Here is a 10,090-nt window from a genome sequence, read left to right as displayed (position 1 = left end):
GGCATACCGCTGACGATTGGAAGGTCTCGAGTTCGAATCCAGTATATAGGCGATTTTTAAAATAAGATTGTTATACTATCATAATAATAGTGCACACTACATTTATAAAGTGCCTAGAAAAATATTTTTTTTGTTTTTATTAGTCTTTAATTATTTTTAGACCAGCCGAATAAAAGCTGAACTAAATGCTTGTAAAGCGTTTTTAAAGCTGAAAAATAAAGTTGGTATTCAACGACATGCTTTAAAGTTTCTCCAAATTTGTGTGAACAATGCTTTAACAAAGGTTGGCCATGGAAATTATTAAAATGTTATAAAACATGATGCTGGATAAAACTGCCATAATGGTGTTTGTTAAATGAGTGAATGTTAGTTGGGTATGATCGTTTTCGGGCAGCCATCCCAGGGTGATTGATTGAAAAAATGTTAAATAATTCAATCGCTAATATTTCGCTTGTGTTTTCAATTAATTGTAATCTATTAGTACTAACAGCAAGAGCACAATCATTCTGTTGCGATACATATAACCAAGTCTAGAAAGATTCGCGAATCAGGCGAAACTGACAAAATGTACACAATTTAAGAAAATATAGCGTTGAAATTGTAGCTCGATTGTCTATTCACTGCACTTGAACTTTTCCCCTATCGATAATTTAACTATTCAAAAAACGCAAATTTGAAATCGAAATCAAAACACGGCGAGAGTAAACGGCGACACTGCAAACAAAAAATAAACAAGGCGTACATAGCGGGCTTAATTGAAACCAGAATGTAAACACGGCGCAAAAGTAATAGGCGACACTGAAAATAATATCGATTAAAGGCTCATAACATTGGGCGATACTGGCATCCTTGAGTGCGTTTAAGGCGAAACCATATAATATTTTTTAGTACGAAATAGCTAGGGAAATTGTAGGAGATGTGTGTGGTATTGATGAGGATTTTTAAACTAGGTTTTTGAAATGTGTATTAAAGTGGAAAGGTTAAAGTTTGAGTATATTTTCTCCAATTAGGATTAAAAATTGTACGTGAGAATTTCATTGGTTATTTTCTCAGTGTTTTTGATTTGTCAGATAGACCCTTATCGCGAATCCCTCTCGAAGTTCAATTTTGTGCCGCCTCTATTGAGCAAAAAGTCAAAACCCCAAAAACCGGAAAAATCGTGTTATCACTGTGCTAGAGTCTTTTCGCATTCGGGTTTGAATAAACATTGGGAAGAAGATTACTGTTTTGAAGAGCCGTGACATTTTTTTGTTTTGAACGGTCATGGTTTGCTTTAGATTTTGATGGTCGTGTAGAAACATGTGAATGTCGAGGTGGTAAATGTTTGCTACAGTACATTTCCCATCCCTGGTGAGATGGCGAGTGTGAGATTTTTGGTTGGGGTGACTTGGGGCAGCAGTTGGGCAGTACGACCAAAAGGTACAGGTGGAGAGCGGCGAGGTGGGTAATTGCTGGAGGAGGCAATGGCGATGCAGGCTAAACTTCCATAGCTAGCTCGGATTATTAAAATCACTATCCTACCTGTTCAACTTTGGCGTAAAATCGACTGCGGGTGAATGATTTCGGTTCATGAGTCGGATTGGCGGTGAACGATGATTTTTCGACGTAGATGTTGGCGATAAATTGATGAATTTCCAGAGTGACACAGAAACAACACAAACCACAATAGCAGTGATTCCAGAAAAAAATCTTTACCAAAACGAATCCTTTACCCAAACCTTTACCATATCCAAACTCCCAGTGTCTACCTGTGGAAGTGGAGAGGACTCCTCGGCTTCCGTAAAGCAAGTAACACGTCAACATTTCCCTCCCATCCTCAAATTGACCTGCATTCGGACGCAGTCGGCGCCGTTATTGTTTTTTATACTATATAATAAGAGCAACAGTACTTACACATTGAGGATGCTATTGTCGCGCGCCCACCAAATCGGAACGCGCGTGTGGGACACGCGACGTGTGACTCGTTCCCGACATAATTGTCATAATGACATGTGTGGCGCTGCATTCTTACGATGTTTATGAACACAGTGCACTATTCAAATATTAGTCGCGACTCTTGGAGATAGGGAAAAAATATATTTAAAAATAAATGTTTTTCCTTATTTCTGTCGGATCCATAATACTGATCCTGAGTAGCGTCTGTTAGTTTCCTGTGTAAGTACAACTGTTCTTGCAATAAAGGAGTAGCATATGCGGGCGGTCAATCATACTTATGCTGATGCTCAATTTAAATGAAATCTTTGCAATAGCATAAAGAATAGTGTGGGGATTTAAAGTAGGGTTGTTATGCCTAGAAATACAGGGTTTTTAGTTAATTTTTTGTTTTTTGTTTTCAAATTCTGATTTCATAAGGCAAATTTATGAATTTCAATCCGATTTCTTGTGGCGAATTTTCATAAGGGGTTCCTATGTTTATCGATAGTCCATTTGCCTGAGTGTGAACGTCCATATCGAGTTGCTGTGATTTGCTTGCATTATACATTAAATTCCTTTGTTTTTCTTTACGGATTGGTTCAACAGCCGATAACAAGGATTACATAATTTTTCCACATAAGTTCTCGAAGCTTTCCCTTCAGATTCGTATGCGTCAACCTATGGATGCATAGATCATCACCCAACACGAATTCAGTGTGTTTTGCTTATGGCTAGCTAGTGTCATGATCATCATGTTCAAATTGGTCAATTTATTCATCGTTTTGCGCAATGAGTGTGTTATGATAAAATCGATGAGCTTTGCTGTCGTTTTCCATTTTCAAAACTTCTAAATAATTTGTGATCAATCCATAACGAACTACATTGCGACTGGTCTTCGTGTCGAACGACAGTCACCATCATGCTTCCAAAGAAAAGAAGCAGATTTTGAAGCTGAAAGTGTTAAATGAAAAATTTTGAATTCGACTTTTCTTTTGTTAGTAACTTTGTCCGATATAAGAGTATTATACTTTTTTATATAAACATTGAATTTATTGTATGGATTTAAAGAAAAATCGGATTTCACTAACATATTTTCCCGGTTTTCAATTTTGAAAAAAAAATAGAATATGCTAAAACCGGGCTTCTCAAATTATGGATTTGGGCGCCCCGCTTGTTGCTGACTCACCTGTGTGATGAATGCAATAGAGAATAGAATCTTATAAAAGCAAATGTTGGGAAGAGCCCAGGGCCGATTAAAAGTCCCAGTACTACCCCTACTTACAAAAAAATGTTCCGAATACGTCTGTTGACTTCCGAGTCAACAAGGAGTGAATAATGAGCGGTTTTCTGATTTTTTAATTCCCCTTTTTATTGCGAGAGTTAAAATTATCCTAAAAATATAAATATTAGGATATGTGTTTTAATTCAATTTTAGCCACTTACATTTAGTTCATTCCCATTATTCTCCTGGGTAGACACACTCCTTAGATCAATTATCGGTTCTGCGAGGCTCCTGTAGCTATTCAAAGGCGACATTTCATTACATGTTTTAAATAGATCAATAATCGCTAAACTAACTTAGAATGGATTATATTGTATTTTTAAATCCAAATCTAACCGACAGTCCACAGTTCAATTGATTATAGGTTATATAGGTAGCAACTAGTTCATTAATCTGAAGCATTAGGAATTCAATTATTTTATAGATATACATGAACGAAATAGATTTACCTCAAATATAATATTGAATGTAACTAATTAGATCGTTACTACGATTTTTTTTTATAAATTCATAAATTCTTTTACTTTACGGCAGCACGCCACTTTCGCACTTATCACTCTTCTCATCTTTTCTATACCTGAGGCTAACTGACATCATTTGCTAAGTTTGACGTGAACGATGACCATAGTTAGTCAATGCAGATCGGTTTGATGTGGAGCGCCGACCGAGGGGTCGTGACACTCCCCCCGGGTACGCCAGATATCTGGCTTACTTCCATATCGCGACGTACATCCAATACAGCTATCTTCGTTGCTGGACGCTCGTAGATACCATGCATGGTCTGGATTGCTGCTGATCTAACTCGATTATCTCTTCCTCGGTTAACTCCAATAACACGACCTTTGGGCCAACAGTTGCGTGGGAGTGCTGGGTCAACAATGAGCACTATATCATTTTCCTCTATCGCTTTCACCTCGTTGAACCATTTCGTCCGCCTCGTTAACTCTGGTGAATAATCTCTCAGCCATCGTTGCCAAAAGATATTTGCTTCAACTTGGGACACACGCCAGGCTCTTCGTAATGCAACACTGCTATCGTCCAGAAGAGAGGCTGGTTTGAGACCGCTAGATGATCCCAATAAAAAATGATTAGGAGTTAGGACGGGGGCTTCCGGATCATCCACGGGAACGTGGGTCAAAGGTCGAGAGTTCAGAAGATTTTCTATCTCCATTAAGCAGTTGCGCAGAACTTCGTCAGTTGGCAGTCGTCCTGGTTTCATCTGTAATAGATTGGCTTTCACAGTTTGGACAAGCCGCTCCCAAGCTCCACCCATGTGTGGAGATGCTGGTGGGAGGAATGTCCATTCAGTTTGTTGGCTGACTATTTCTTGAATCACTCGCTCTTGGTCCAAATCCTTCAAAGCTTCTTTTAATTCCTTGCTAGCCGCCACAAAGTTTGTGCCTCGATCACTATAAATTCTGATAGGCACGCCTCGTCTTGCCATGAAATTTCTTATAGCCATAATGCAAGAATCAGCGTTCAGGAAATGAGCAATTTCTAAATGCACAACTCTTACTGTCAAACATGTTATTAATACGCCCCAACGCTTTTCGCTTCTTCTTCCAACCACCACCATCATCGGACCAAAATAATCTATGCCGATGTAAGAAAAAGGTCGTGCATATGCCGCTAACCTCGCAGTAGGCAGGTCTCCCATTAGAGGAGGATTTGGGACCGCTCGTTCATTCTTACATATTTGGCAAGTAGCTCGTACTTTCTTATAAACTACTCGTAACTTTGGAATCCGAAATACTTGACGCACTTCATTCAGTACGGTTTCATGATTACGGTGATGGTACCGAGAGTGGTAATCCTGAATGATCAGCATAGTTATGATATTGTCCTTCGGGAGTATTATTGGATTATGTGCGTCAGAAGTAACGTATTGGCACGCGCTAATTCTACCCCGCATACGCAGTACACGATTCTCGTCGAGAAATGGATTTAATGTAAATATAGAGCTGCTTTTAGGAATCATTTTCTGATCAGCTATTGGTCGTAAGAGGACGCTTTTTTCTTCTAGATATGCTGTGATTTGGGCTTGTCGGTAAAGAATGTTCGAAGCTTGTTGCAACTCATTTCTAGAAAGAGGACCTGTACTGCTTCCAGTTTTACTGATCTTGCTTCGAATGTTTGAGACGAATCTAATAACCATCGCCGTTACTCTTAGCATGTGTTTCCATGTTGAGAATCTCTCCACTTGTAACAGAGGTTCTGGAGCCACGTAGTGATATAAAAGACTTGCTCGAAGCTCCTCTTTTGTCGAATTGGTTGAAAATGGTTCAGTAGGCCAATGTTCACGTGTAAGGCGTAAAAATTCAGGTCCTTTAGACCATCTACTGTTGCAACTGAGATCTATTTGTCTTTTCCATTTTGTAGCCTCATCTGCAACGTTATTCTTGGACGCTACCCATCGCCAGCTTTCCACATCTGTTACCTCTAGTATTTCACTGACACGCCATGCTACGTACGGGGAGTACCTACGATGATCCGACCTCAGCCAGCACAAAACATCACGGGCATCGGTCCAATAGAAGAATTCGTCAATTTTGAAAGACAATGCTTTCGATATGGTACGGGCAAGCCTTACACCGATGACCGCACCCTGCAGTTCCAGCCTCGGTATAGAGACAAATTTAAGGACATATCCCCTTGAGTACCAAAATGGCCTCTAATGTGGCACCTTACTTCCCCCTTCACTTTCCGCTCCCTCCTCCTACGTTTCTCACCGTGTTTTCGAGAGCGATCACAAAAAATGATTATTTGAAGTTACTAACCTTATTGTAGAGGGGTGATTTCTTAACTGAAAGCATTCCATACTGTGTTTTACACAAATTACTAGTTTTTGAAAGCAAACACGTAGTTATTGCTGTGATTTGTGTTGTAAAATACCACGCACTTCCAAATCACTTCTTCTTCACGCACCGAGATTTTGTTTGCTGGCTTTTCGGTGCCCGTTCTAAAAACTCACTTTTAATGGTATTTCTACTCACCGGAGCAATTCAAAAATTTGATGCGACACGTAAAACACTATAATTTTTCTCGCGCCGTGCTCCTGGGATCAATAAATCACTCAAATTAATCGATTTGTGCTCGAAATACAACACCGGAACGCGAATTCACTGAGTCAACATTGTTTATGAATCGGATGCGCAGCTCTCACTGATGGAAGTGATGTCAGTTTTTATGTTTGGAATTGAAATTGTTTGGATATTCATACACTTGCTACAACCACGTATTTTGCAGTTTCATAACACTCAAAAGGTGTACAATGTCCCAAGTGTTGCAAAACATTTTTATGCGTGAGAAAAACCCAATACAACGCAATTTAACAGCAAAAATGAATATTAGATATTATACAGTACAATTGACTGTAGAATTCAAATATATACTGATGGCTACATTCTCCTCCGTAAGAAGCGAGAGAAGCGAGGAGAAAACTGCCAAAAAAAGTAAACAACACACGCATGGTGTGAAAAATGCTTATAATGTTGGTCAATAAACATGTTTTCACTACAAAATGAAATAAATTGTGATTTTGAGCTTTTATGAAGTTGTTGATGAATTCATATCGATAATAATACCTTTGTATGAAACGTGTGCAAGTAATACTGCCTACATAATTCTGTGGGTGGAGGTATACATGGAACATGATGATTTATTTTTGGCCAACGGCATAACATTGTGCTCCGCCTTGTTGGGTGGCTCGAGAGGGTGCTTAAGCGGGTGGCTTAAGTGGGTGGCAACATTATGTTTACGTGCGCATTGAACCTTCACCTTAAGTGGTGCTACTCGCGATTTCGCTCCGACAATAGCACACTCTACTGCGTCGCCTTGTTGGAACCGTAGATACACTACCGCAGCATAACCCAATTCACTGGCGTCCACGAATATATGCAACTGGATCACAGTCTCGGAACTTAAGGAAGTTACAGAACGGTAGCAGCGAGGAATCGAGACATCTTGGACTTTCGGTAGAATCCGCAACCAATGTTCCCATTTCTCGTGCAAGTTGTTTGGAATTTCATCATCCCAGTCTATAGACGATCGCCATATCTCTTGAAATAGTACTTTCAGGAAGATCAGCACGTTGGATAACAGGCCCAGAGGATCGAATATGGACATGAGTGTTCGTAACACTTCACGTTTAGTGGGAACACGCTCTCCTGCTAAGAGCGGAGTGCTATGTTTAGACGACAGTTTGTAGATGAAGCTGTCGGTGTCCGTACACCACCACATCCCGAGAACTTTCTCAGTGGCTAGCTCGGACCCGATGTTTAGGCTTTTCTGTTCCGTTTTTTCTTGCTCAAGGGCTTGAACGACAGCTGGTGAGTTGGATATCCAATTTCTAATTTGAAAACCGGCTTTGGCGTGTATGCCTCGAACGTTTTGCGCCAATTGGATGGCCTCTTCCTCCGTTTCGACGCTTACCAGCATGTCATCCACATAGTGTTGTTTGGTAATAGCTTCCACTGCCCTAGGGTATTTATCTGCATACTTTTCGGCATTCACATTTTTTATATATTGGGCACAACTCGGAGAGCAACATGCCCCAAATGTCATGACTTGGGTGACAAACGTGCTGGGTGCATCATCTGCAGGATTCTCCTTCCACAAAATTAATTGGCAGTACTGGTCTTCCTTGGCGATTCGCACCTGCAAAAACATCTCTCTGATGTCTCCGCTGATCCCAACTTTGTTTTCACGAAACTTGTACAGCACATCATTCAACGGTACAAGTTGATCCGGTCCTTTTAATAACATGGAATTTAAGGACAATCCGTTTGTCTTCGCTGCCCACCCGCATAAATAAGAACCATTTGTGTACTGTTTCTGAAATTACCCTCAACCATTTGCGACAATATCTGAACAGTTTCGTATAGCACCAAAAATAACAATAAGTTTACCCTACCACAAACTGTTTTGACAGATCGACAAATGGTAATTGGAAAAATAACAATATGGGGAATAGGCGGTTAAGTTATGTAACCATTTCAAATCGCCAATTTTCCAGAACAATTTTTTCTGTTTACAGTTCAACAAATGGTGGATATACTATCCATTTTTTTACAGATCTACTGTAACGCAAACTGTTTATAATCAGTTGAACAATATAGTAGTATTGAAACCAAATAACGTATGTGAAATGGTTGATTTATGGTGCATTATGGTATTCAACCAAATACTATACTGTTCTGTAATGTTTATACCATAAAAGGTGAATTGATATTTAAATTGTATATAATGAAATAAGTCAATACGTGTGGACAATTGTTTTTAAGATATTTGTTATGCACATTTTCTTAAAAATCCGAGCCAAATATAAAGTATTATTATTGATTTTTAATGCATCGCTTTAAAGTTAGGAGACAACAATTTGGAAAAAAATAAAATCGTTTGGGAAGCACCTTGGATGATTTCTTTCCTTTTTTATACGCTATTTCAATAGCTCTTAAAAGGATAACCTCGTGGATTCGTCGTATTCAGCGAAATCATTCTTTTGTATGCTGTCTTAAAATATTTAGTTTCTATAAATATTTTAAACATCGAAAGCATTATGGTACGTTATGAATGAACTATTTTGGGGCAAAATGAAAACAAATTCATGAACTAAAATTGCACCATTCGTTTATAATTAACAAATATACGAGAAAGTGTTACAATGCTTAAAATCATAGATTTATTTTTAAATTACAATTCTCAAATATTATTCACACAGTTGAAAACCGGAATTTTAGATACACGAAAGGGCCAATTCACAAATTTCATAACGCTATAGGGGGTGGGTGGGTGTCGTAAGGATGTTACAGCTCATACAAAATCCGCAAAATATTTATACAAAATGCGTTACGAGGGGGTGGGTGGGTATCGAGAATGGCCATTTTCGGCGTTATGAAATATGTGAATAAACCCAAAACGGATTTTCTCCAAATCCATGCGTCGGAGCTACGTCGGCCTAGGTGCGCTGTGTAGCACACCAGATCCGCTGTCCAGCGCACTATGCCCGACGTTAAGTTCGACGTATAGATTTGGAAAAAAGATCGGTTTTCGCATGTCGGTGGTTCCGGCGTTCAACTAGAGATGCGATATCTTACCGGATGATTACAGGTTCTTGAATCTCTTCATCTTCTGGAAAAGCCCCAAAAGCTCAAATTGCAATCCTGGATCCAAATGCAAGTCTGACTCCGGATGGATCCGTCACTAGCGAAGTAATATGTCATATTTCCATCCTTATCGATCAGCATCATCGTCATCGTCCTTCTCGCTACTGTCACGGCTATTTCTGCGTGGCTCATCCTTCCTTTTCCAATACAAGCACTCGCCGCCTTCGTTGGCACGGGTCCAATTACTTCCTCATCACTATCTCCATCCGCCTCCACCCTCATCAGGTATTTCGACGTGGACGGCATTCAGATCTTATTCGCGATGTCGGATTTCTGCCGAATGTTTACTAACTTTCAACCTGAACTCTTAGAATGGTATCCTTGGAACAACTACTCCTGTTTCGGATGGATTCTATGCAGATAACATCATTGCGGTAGCGCCTATGACAAAAAGAAAAACAAATGATGGAGTCCATACCTCTTGCAAGTCGATATTGGATTCTTTGCCATCTGATCGATTGATTGATGGCATAAATTATTTGGAATGACTTACCTTTCTGTTTCGCGAATCCCTCCGGAGCAAATGATGGTTTTGATATTAAATATACCGAAATATTGTACAGATTAAAATTTCATCACGCCATAAGCGCAGCAGAGTGAAAAAACATTGATGGTGAGTGAGTGACAGCGATACTATACACAGTGAATGTATTTTTATTTTTTTTATGTACGGATAACAAACACCAATGTGTTTACTGTTTCTCAAACTGTTAAAGATAGGTAACATATA

General features: G+C 39.4%; 2 long non-coding RNA genes across 2 annotated transcripts; both read right to left on the bottom strand.

The window, feature by feature from the left end:
• Window positions 1-3,352: 3,352 nt before the first annotated feature.
• LOC110674597 lies at window positions 3,353-3,956 on the bottom strand. Its single transcript, XR_002499024.1, has 3 exons — window positions 3,646-3,956; window positions 3,493-3,589; window positions 3,353-3,433 (listed from the first exon to the last, which is right to left on the bottom strand). It is a non-coding gene; the product is annotated as an uncharacterized LOC110674597 (long non-coding RNA).
• Window positions 3,957-8,807: 4,851 nt separating this feature from the next.
• LOC110674596 lies at window positions 8,808-10,038 on the bottom strand. Its single transcript, XR_002499023.1, has 2 exons — window positions 9,854-10,038; window positions 8,808-9,741 (listed from the first exon to the last, which is right to left on the bottom strand). It is a non-coding gene; the product is annotated as an uncharacterized LOC110674596 (long non-coding RNA).
• Window positions 10,039-10,090: the final 52 nt, after the last annotated feature.

This window comes from Aedes aegypti, chromosome 1 (assembly GCF_002204515.2).
Source record: "Aedes aegypti strain LVP_AGWG chromosome 1, AaegL5.0 Primary Assembly, whole genome shotgun sequence".
NCBI lineage: Eukaryota > Metazoa > Arthropoda > Insecta > Diptera > Culicidae > Aedes > Aedes aegypti.
This window is presented reverse-complemented; position numbering and strand designations above follow the sequence as displayed.